The sequence below is a fragment of the Mandrillus leucophaeus genome, unplaced genomic scaffold (genome assembly GCF_000951045.1).
Source record: "Mandrillus leucophaeus isolate KB7577 unplaced genomic scaffold, Mleu.le_1.0 Scaffold241, whole genome shotgun sequence".
In the NCBI taxonomy this organism is placed as follows: Eukaryota; Metazoa; Chordata; class Mammalia; order Primates; family Cercopithecidae; genus Mandrillus; species Mandrillus leucophaeus.
In genome coordinates, this window is record NW_012102488.1 from 751,088 (window position 1) to 760,910 (window position 9,823).

Sequence of the window (9,823 nt, forward strand, 5' to 3'; positions counted from 1 at the left end):
CCCGGCTAGTTTTTTGTATTTTTAGTAGAGACAGGGTTTCACTGTGTTAGCCAGGATGGTCTCGATCTCCTGACCTCGTGATCCGCCTGTCTCGACCTCCCAAAGTGCTGGGATTACAGGCTTGAGCCACCGCGCCTGGCCCCTTTATGCTCTTAAAAAGCGTTCCTTTTTAAACTACTAGGGAGCCCCAATGCAAGATTTAGAAGATACAGTACAATGATTCAACCCAGACACCCTTTTTACTACTTTTTTTTCTTTTTTTAGAGACAGGGTCTCACTCTGTCACCCAGGCTGGAGTGCAGAGGCATGATCATAGCTCACTACAACTCTAACCTCCTGGGTTCAAGAGATCTTCCTGCCTCAGTCTCGAAAGTAGTTGGGACTACACCTGTGTACCACCACACCCAGTTAATTTTTTATTTTTTATTTGTAGAAATGGGGTTTTGCTATACTGACGAGGCTCTTCTTGAACTTCTGGCCTGAAGTGATCCTCCTGCCTTGGCCTCCCAAAGTGCTACAATTATAGGCATGGGCCACCATGCCTGGCCACAACTTAAACTTCTAAAGCCAGTTGTAGGTTCCCTATTTTTAAAGACTCCATCACCATTAACAGCATAACAAACAGTGAGAAGCTAATTGCTTTTATTGAAAAGTACCAGTCCTGAGAGTTGACAATAACATTTAAGAAATAATTTCCATCTTTTCAGTACAAAAAACAGTTTTCTAGAGCTGTTTGTAAACTGGACTGACAATAGTAACTCTTTTATTAATCCACAGAGCAGCAATCATTGAAAAGAATATTTTAAGACCATAAAAGACCTTGTAGATAAATCAACCTTGGCCTAGAATTCAATGCTACTGCACTGACATGTATGAGAAGGGTAGGACTGCAAATATAGCAGTTCTGCAAATCAACATGTTACCTTCAGAGATATACACAAAGGAATTGAGGTTTTGGTGTGTAAGTGCACTACAGGCCCCACCACTATTCATTTAACAACACAGGTTTTTGTAAAAGGAAGGAGAAACTGATGAGTAATTCATGTTTAGAGCCATTCCAAGTTTACTACTTTGAAGACACAAAATAATGCCTCCTTTCATCTTTTACATTAGAAAATGTATCTACCTGGGCTACTGAGCACTCCTACAGTTTTAAAATTGGGAAATATGAAATGATGACCACCAGACCTCTTCTAATAAAGGAAATTGATAGACTGATATATGTACACACTGAGAATCTTATTACAATCTGATTTAACAAATTAGACTTTTAAAAACTCGCTTGTACATTTGCACAGAACTCTTCGATTTAGAAAGTGTTTTGTCTGTAGCCAGACATGGGGGATCACACCTGTAATCCCAGGACGTTAGGAGGCCGAGGCAGGTGGATCACTTGAGGTCAGGAGTTCCAGACCAGCCTGGCCAATACGGTGAAACCCTGTCTCTACTAAAAATACAAAAATTAGCCAGGCACGGTGGCTGGTACCTGTAGTCCCAGTTACTCAGGAGGTTGAGGCAGGAGAATCGCTTGAACCCAGGAAGTCGAAGTTGCAGTAAGCCAACATCATGCCACTGCACTCCAGCCTGGGCAACAAAGTGAGACTCCATCTGAAGAAAAAAAAATCAAGTGTTTTGACTCGGTACAGTAGCTTACAATTGTAATCCCTGCACTTTGGGAGGCTTAGGCAGGAGGACTGTTTGAGCCTAGAAGTTTGAGACTGGCCTGAGCAACATAGTGAGACCCTGTCTATACACACACGCACACACACACATTAGCAAACAAAATAGAATACAATGTTTTTCATCTTAATCATCCCAATGAATTATCCCAAGAATACCATTAGGGAGCAGACTGTGAAAGCTTTGGTTTTTATCTGCCCAGCACATTCTCCTCTCCTATTCCATATGGTCCTGGGGGCCTTGTTAAAGATGCTACCCTCTTGCTAATCCAGGAGTGAGCATGTGCTTCAGGACAGTCAAAGTACTCATCAGCTTGGCCATAATGACTGGTTCCAGGATGAGTATATGACCTAGGGAGGACCACTCAACATCTTCTGTGGGATTAATATATGACCATAGGAAAAATCTCTTTCCACTGGGGATATCTAAACTAAAACGTGTAACTGTGGGGGTGCTGGTAGTCAACTTGTTACATGGAGAACATCTGCTTAGAGAATATAGCCAAGTAGAGATAAGTAGAACTGAAAGAAACAGAGCTGTAATGGCATATGGGGACGCATTCTGAGAACTGCATTATTAGGCAACTTTGTCATTGTGCAAATATCATAGAGTGTACTTATACAAACTTAGATAGTATAGCCTAACCTAGGCTATACGGAATAGCCTAATGTTCCCAAGCTACAAACATATACAATATGTTACTGCAGGGAACAATGCAGGCAACTGTAACACAATGGTAAGTATTTGTATATCTAAACATTGAAAGGGTACAGTAAAAATACAGTATTGTATTCTTACAGGACCACTATTGTATATGTGGTCTGTTGTTGACTGAAAAGTCATTATGCAGTGCATTACTATACTTAGACCTCGGCACCTACTTCAAACCTTGACCTTCCCAGGTACACAAGTCATTTTACTATGCTGTTTTACTTATGTTATTTCAAGCTAAGATTCTAAAAGAGTTCTAACCAGAGTGAAAACTTGTTTTTTTCTGATTATAAGGGTAACATAGGCTCATCAAAGAAATTTATATAGTAAAGAAAAGCAGAAAAATAAGTAGAAAAAGTTGGCCATAATTTCACCTTTCAAAGACAATCCAGTCTGATAATTTTCCTTTCATGTTTTTCTATTTGATTCTTTCTCCACATGATTGACATTATACTGAATTTCATTCAATGACAATTTAGGCCCCTTCTATGTCATTAAAATATCTTGGTTAACCATTATATTTTAAATCTTTAAAAACTGTATTATTGAAAAGTTAACATAAACCTTAAAAAAAATTGACAGAAGAGGATAACAAATACCCATGCATTCATCACACAGCCCTGACTACCATCAATCCATGGCCAATCCCATCTGTCCACACCCATCCTGCATAAAGTTTAAGAAAATTCAAGGCGTATTTTTTCCTTTGTAAATGTTTCCATTTCTATCTCTAAAAAAAAAATCACTTAAAAAAACAAAACCACATCATTATCACATCTAAAAATCACCATTCCTTAATACCATCAAATAACTGGTGTTCAAATTTCTAAATGTACCATAAATGTCTTTTTTTTAAAAAAAATTAGAATCCAAACAAGAACCACACATTGTGACTGGTTAATATGACTTAAGTCTCTTTTTAATCTGTTAGCTACCCTCCACCTTTTTAAACCCCCTTTGAAAATGTATGTATTTGTTGATGAAACCTGGTTGTTCATCCTATACACTTTCCCACAAGTTGAATTTTACTGATTATATCCCTGTGGTGTCACAAAACATTTTTTTGAACTATTTATTTCCTGTAAAATGATCTAGGTTCTAGAGGTCTGACTGGATACATAAACGTAATTTTTAATGATTGAATAATATTCTACCAGTGGAATATTTTTGCAACTTTTGGTTGTTTTCAATATTCCTTATTATAAACCATGCTGTGCCGAACATTTTGAGTAGAAATCCTTGCCAGATTTCAGACTATTTTCCACAAGTGGAATTACTGAGTCAAAGGGTATGCATATTTTTAGGGCTCTTGACATAGACAGCCACCTTATATTCAAGAAACATTAAATAAATTTATAGTCTCACCAGCAAGGTATGAGAAAATCCAGTTCACTATGTGGAAGTTGGTATGACTATCCACATTTGATAGACAAGGAGACTGATGCTCAAGGAGGGCAACGCATAAGCTCAAGCAAGACAGCTGGAACATTCTATGGTTTTCTGACTCCTGATAAGAGGGTCCTTTGCACTGAATTCACTGCTTTTCTGTGGCATTTTTTTGGTTCTTACTGAGGTCTAGCTTCAAAACCATGTAGTCTCAAGATGAAAATGGCTTAGCTAGGTTTCCCGTACTGACCTTGAAATAGCCAGAAAGGCAGAAAGACTACAAAATGAGTGAAGAGATAAAAAGCATTGTAAAGCCAAGGCAAACTAAAACAACCACTTGTTGAGTAGTTGGTCCTTTCTGAGTATCATCTCCTATGGTTACTGGGCCATCTATGGTGCCTACTAATGAGTCAGACTAATGTTTTTTTAAATTGCCTGTGTCTTGAAAATTGCATGGACAATCTTTAAATTACTGGCTAAGAAGATGCTTAAACTAAATGGCTCTAAAAGGTCAGTGTAGAGAAATTCATTTTGTCAACCTCACAGTTTTGAGCGAAGAATATGGAATTTTCTAATGAATACTGGGGTCAAAAGCAACATATCTTTTGCATTGTAACTATTAGGTTGAAATTATAATGCTGAGACTATTACCACACCCAGGATGAAAAGCTTTATGTAGAAAACTTCCTAGTCTTGAACACACATCCTGGGAAAGAGACATGCTGCTGTAAATGCTACAGTAAATGGGTCTCTCCATTTGCTTTGCCATTTGAAATTTAAAATGAGTCCCTCTGCAGCTTTCTGTTATTGAACTTTACAAACAGAAAGGGATATTGAGAAACATATACATATATATGTGTGTGTGTGTATACAATGTTCACTATTTGGGTGATGGGTTCACTAAAAGCCGAAACTTCACCATTACGTAATATATCCATGTAACAAACCTGTATTATGTACCCCCTGAATCTATTAAAAAAAACTAAAGTGAGTTATTGTTTCTTTGTCCATCCTTGTCTACCTATCCACTCTCACATTCCAACCAAAATGTTGCTTATTAGGGTTCTATCCCTGAACTAAATTTAGTAAGTTCATGCAATTCCATGGTTTCAACTATCCTCAATATGTTAATAATAATTCCCAAATCTATCTCAAGGCCTACTTTTGTTTTGCTTTTAAAGACAGGGTATCACTCTATTGCCCAGGCTGGAGTATAGTGATGCAATCATTGCTCACTGCTGGACTCAAGGGTCCTCCCACCTCAGCCTCCTTGAGTAGCTGGGACTACAGGTGCATGCAATCAGGCCTGGCTAGTTTTTTTTTTTTTTTTTTTGTAGAGACAGGGTTTTGCCATGTTGCCTAGTCTGGTCATGAACTCCTGGACTCAAGCGAGCTGCCCTCCTCAGCCATCCAAAGTGCTGGGATTATAGGCATGAGCCACGGCATCCAGCCTACTTCTTTTCTGAACTTCTGTCTTAAAAGTACTAGTTTATATTTTCCCTTGGGGGTCCCAAGGCACCCCTATATTTGTATGTTCAAATAAAACCTCATTATCTCCTCTGAAATCTCCTTCTCCTACTATTCTTATCCAAATGGATGCCATTATTCACCTCACAGTAATACAAGAAATTTTAAGATAACCATTTGTAATCATGCATTCATCCACTCAATTATTTCTAAGTATGATGCTGATCCTAAACTTAAGGACCTCTTAACATTATAGCTGACACATAATTTCCACGTTACTATGATTAATTCTATAATAGAGGTATGTTCAAAGTATTACTACCATACAGCAGAAGTGCCAAATTTTGGCTTAATGGGCCAGGGTTAGCTTCTCAAAAGAGGTGGCATCTTCATATTTTTAAATGAATTCATCAGGTAGACAAGGCCCAAGGCTGAGGTAGATAGAAGCTAATTCTACCTCTAAAATAGTCCTAAATCTTTCTTGCTTCCACTGTAATTGTTACTGCTATAGTTTGGCCAAGGTCACATCCTATCAGGCTAAGTTATTGTGTGATATTAGAAACAAGGCCTGACCTGAGTCTCAGCCTCTTTATATCTACCCCACTAGTAAAGTTGGTTCCTTCATATATGGCTAATGGCTAATGAATGTTTTCCTTCAGTTTAGAAGTGTTCTATTCTTGCTTTTTTTTTTTTTTCTATTGTACTTCTCCTGTTACCTTATTTGAGAAGATGAATTATTCACCATTTTAATTCTGTTGTCTATCCTTCACATCTCTTGTCTCCTTGCTAATCACATTTGTGATAACCTTTGTCCTTTCTGCTTTCATTGTGATTAATAATCAACTGCTTTCTCTTAAGATACATTCCAAATAATAAATGCACAAAACCTAAGTGTTTGGTTTGACAAGTTTTGAAGACTACATAAATCTAAATAACCATCAATAAAAACAAGATATGGAACATACTCATCATAACAGAAAGTTCCCTTGTTTTCTATCCAATCCTTTCCTCTCTCCATATAAAGGAAATCATTCCAAACGTTCTCTTTTATATCTGTCTCTGGCTAAGCATGATGTTTTTGAAATTTATTCATGTTGGTGCATGGGACAATAATTCCTTTCTTTTTATTGTTGATTAGTATCCCACTGTATGAACACAGGTTAAGCATGCCCAACCTGAAAATACAAAATCCTCCCAAACCCAAAACTTTCTGAGTATCAACATGATGTTCAAGAGAAATGCTCATTGGAGCACTTCAGATTTTGGATTTTCAGATTTGGGATGTTCAACTAGCAAGTATAACACAAATACTCAAAATCCCCTCCCCACCCAAATCCAAAATCCAAAACACTCTGGTCTCAAGCATTTCAGATAAGGCATACTCAACCTGTATGCTATGATTTGTTTGTTCCTTCTCTTGTTGATGGATATATATGTTATTTACAGTTTTTGGTTATTATAAATAAGACTGTTATGAAAATCCATGGGAAAGTCTTTTTGTGAACATGTGTTTTCATTTCTATTGGGTAAATACCTAACAGTAGAATTGTTGAGTCATAGAATAGATGTGTTTAAATTTACAAATTGCTAAAGAGTTCTTCGAAGTGGTCATTTCATTTCATTCTCCCAGAAACAATGTATCAGATCTCCAACATCTGGTATCATCAGTCTTTTTTTATTTTAGTCATTTTATCGGATTTGAAATAGTACCTTGGTATAGTTTCAGTTTGCATTTCCCTGATAACTAACATACTGAACACCTTTCCATGTGCTAAGTAGCTATTTGTGTATCTTTCTACATGTTAAGTAGCTATTAAGTCTTATGGTCACAACTTTTGTGTTTAGATCTATGATCCATCTCAAATTAATTTTGTATATAACAAGAGGTTACTTTTCTCCCATATGGATATCCAGTTGTTCTAGTACCATTCATTAAAAGACCTTTCCTTTCCCTATTAAATTAATCTGATCCCTTGATCAGAAATCAACTGATGACAGGTTGCTAGAGGTTGTGGGGAAAGGAGGAATGAATGGATGGGGTTATATGATACTGTACTGATGAATACGTCATTATACATTTGCCAAAATCCATAAGATATTTAACACCAAGAGTGAACCTTAATGTAAACTATGGACTTTAGGGTGATAACGACATCAATGTAGGTTCGCTGACAGTAACAAATGTACCACTCTAATGAGGGCTACTGGAGGCTGTACATGTGTGTGGCCAGGGGTTTATGGAAATACTCGATAGTCTCCACTCAATTTTGCTGTGAACTTTAAAAACTGCTCTAAAAAATAGTGTATTTTTTTCCAAAGCCTAATCAGCTCCCCCACCCCAAATAATTGGACCATATTTGTGTGTGTCTATTTCTGTGCACTCAATTCTGTTTTGACCTATTGATCAATCTTATACCAATACCAGACTGTCTTGATTAGCGTAACTCTATAGTAAGTCCGCAAATCAGGCAAGTCCTCTGACTTATTATTCTTTTTCAAAATTGTTTTGGCTGTGTTAGAGCCGTTTCCATAGACATCTTAGAGCTGACTTGTAAATTTATTTCTAAAGCCTGCTGGGATTTTGATTAGGATCACATAGAGTCTATAAATTAATTTGGCGAAAAATAATGTTTTAGCAATATTGAGTCTTCTGATCCATTTACATATATCTCCATTTATTTAGGTCTTCAGTTTCTCTCAGTAATGCTTTGTAGAGGTGTTACTTTACTTTCATGAGATTTACTCAGAGGTATTTGATATTTTCTGATGCTTTTTATAAATGGTATTGTTTTTTAAATTTTGATTTCTATTTTCTGCTATACATAGTGATACAACTGATTTTTGCGTAAGTTATATTTGTATATTCAAACTTTGCTTAAATCTTACTTACTAGTTCTATTAAATAGTCTTTTTTTTCTTGGTAGATTACATAGTTTTCTATATGTGCAATCATGAGACTGCAAATAACAATAGTTTTATTTTGTCCTTTACAAACTTTATGCCTTTTCTTTTTCCACTTCTTACTGAACTAGCTAGAACTTTCAATACAATGCTGAATAGAAGTGATGAGGGTAAACAGTCTTTGTGTATTCTTAATCTTAAAGGAAAAGTGTTTATTATTATGGATGATTTAGCTGTTTTTGCCATCTATTCCTAATTTGCTGTTTATTTTATTACCATGAAGCGGTGTCACTTTTTTTTTTTTTTTTCATTTTTTCTGCATCTACTAAGATGATCATAGTTTCCTTTTGTTGAGGTCAGTGTCAGGAGATAATCCTCAAAAAGTCTCACATTTTTGCATGTCTTGTGAGCAGATGAACTAACAGCTTTTGTTCTAGACTGTTTTCCAGAATGTTTGTATAGGGAATGGTCTTGGAAAATGGTCATGTCATCCTTTAAAGCAAAGGTCAGGTATGTTGGCTGTCCAGTAGAGTAAAGATAATGTCTACCTCCCAGGCAAAGGTTGAACAGGTCTATTTTTAGCCCATTTTTAAGACTGGGGTTTCCTAAGATTGTGGGGGTTTCCTAAGCTGTGATGTAAACTCAATGCACATGCAACATCCATGTGGGCCCACCCTGTGTTGTTTCTGTGGGACCTGGGGGTAAGAAAAACTGATGAGAACATACAGTTCAAATTGCTTGCTGTCTGTGAGTAATAAGGTCCCTTGTCTCTGACTAGGAGTCATGTATCTTTTGCCAGCATCCATGAAACTGTGTGGGCTAACTTGTTAGCCTGCAAAAAGGGTAAAATCTGTGAACTTTCATGGTTCTTGATAAGTTAATATGGCAATTTCTAAATGTTAAAACTAATCTTGCATTCCTAGAATAAATCTCATATTGTCATGATCCTTTTATATATTGCTGAATTTAATTGCTAATATTTTGTTAACAATTACTACATTTATGTTCACGAGGAATGTGATCTGTAATTTTCTTTTTTGGAATATCTTTGTCAGATTTTGGTATTAAGGTTGTACCGGCATCATAAAACAGGATGGCAAGTATTCCCACCTCTCCTTTGAGAGAGTTTGGGTATTACTGGTGTTATTTCTCCCTTAAGTGCTTTGTAGAATTTAGAAGTAAAGCCATCTGTACCCAGAGTTTTCTTTGTGGAAAGTTAAAGACAGCAGATTTCTGTTTTGGTGGAATAACATCAATTTACCATCCAAATAGCTCAGAAAACCTCAAGCAGAGTAAGTACAATGGGAACTACACTGAAGCTGATCATGTCAAACTGCTGAAACTCAAATATAAAGAAAAAATCTTGAATGCAGGTGGAGGAGAAAAAATACACAACCTACAGGGAAAAATGAAAGCTGATTTCTCATAAGAAATGATGGAAGCCAGAAATGATATCTTTAAAGTGCTTAAAGGAAAAAAAATTGTCAAGGATGGAGAAGACCAAACAGTTATGTGAGAAATTAATATTAAACAAACTAGACTTCAAAGCAAGGAGTATTTAACACGAATAAAGAGGAATAATAATAAAAGGGACATCTGAAAGACATAACAGTCTAACAGAGTTTCAAAATACATGAAGCAGCTGCATCCATGACCCTACAAAGGACACAAACTCATC

At 36.5% G+C, this 9,823-nt stretch overlaps 1 protein-coding gene across 1 annotated transcript in view; it reads right to left on the reverse strand.

Moving 5' to 3' along the window:
- Positions 1–9,823, reverse strand: part of SCAPER (S-phase cyclin A-associated protein in the ER) — a 605,860-nt gene that overhangs the window by 58,311 nt on the left and 537,726 nt on the right. The window lies entirely within an intron of this gene.